Consider the following 1,115-nt stretch of genomic DNA (forward strand, 5'->3'; position numbering starts at 1 on the left):
GATGTGGCTTAGAAAGCTCAGCCAGTAGAGGACCCATGGTAGAAAATGCCCTGATGGACGGCTGAAACACACGGGATGCTTAGGCCTGAGTCAAGTGGGGTGTGTGTGTGTGTGCGTGTAGGGGGTGACGGCCTCAGGGACAGACTGTCAGGACACCGTGCCCCTGCTCTGCCTCCACAGACCGGCACAGCCACAGTCTCAGAGTGACAGGTGGAGCCCATGCATCAGGCTAGAACTCTAGGTTCCCCTCAGGAGGTAAGAAACACCCCATATGAAAACCTCCAGATGCCAAAACCTCCGTCAACCAACTGACTACATATTTCAAATGTGATTTGATACAATAAAATTCAAGGCCATTTACCAGGATTTTTCAAACTCTGGCCCATGACCCACATCAAGTTGACACGGCTACCAAGGGTAGCCAGGTGCACCTGCCTATAGCTGACAAGCAGGAGTTTCATCCCCCGCTGGGTTACGTGGAGTGCCCTCTGAGATTTCCCATGCCACTCTTTCTGGTGTGACCCATTAAATTGCTCCTGTGACCCACTTGTGGATCCCAACTGCAGCTTGACAAAACAGCCATGGAGTGTTCTGGACAAACCCTTGGAGCCGTCATGGGACGTCTAGTCTTATAGACGGAAGAGATCACTCCCTCCATGGAAGGGGGCAACCTTATGGACCCCCAGCAGCAAGCCCCGCAGTGTCAGTGATGGTGGTCAGGTGCCACCACAGGCCCGGCTGTGGGTGAGGAAGCTGGCTTCCCTGACCATCTGGAAAGAAAAGGGGGCTGCAAAGTGGCTTGCCCCAGGAAGAGCCTGACAACCGGCCCTGCCCAAGTGGCAAGGCAACACTGGGACATCACTTGTGGTGGCTCGGATGAGTTCCTTAGGATTTTCCCCCAGGCGCACCAGCCCTCTGGAATTTCTGGATGAGAAGGATGAGCCTGGTGACGTCGGAGAGCTCGGGGAACAGGGCCATGACGCGGTCCACCTGGTGCGGCGGGAAGATGCTGCAGAGCGCGATGCGCGTCCGCGCGCGCGCGTCCACCTCGCCGGGAGCGGAGGGAGGCGCGGAGCCCGAGGGACCCCCGAAGGCGCCGTCGCCCCAGCCGCGTT

The sequence above is a fragment of the Ailuropoda melanoleuca genome, chromosome 10, assembly GCF_002007445.2.
Source record: "Ailuropoda melanoleuca isolate Jingjing chromosome 10, ASM200744v2, whole genome shotgun sequence".
In the NCBI taxonomy this organism is placed as follows: domain Eukaryota; kingdom Metazoa; phylum Chordata; class Mammalia; order Carnivora; family Ursidae; genus Ailuropoda; species Ailuropoda melanoleuca.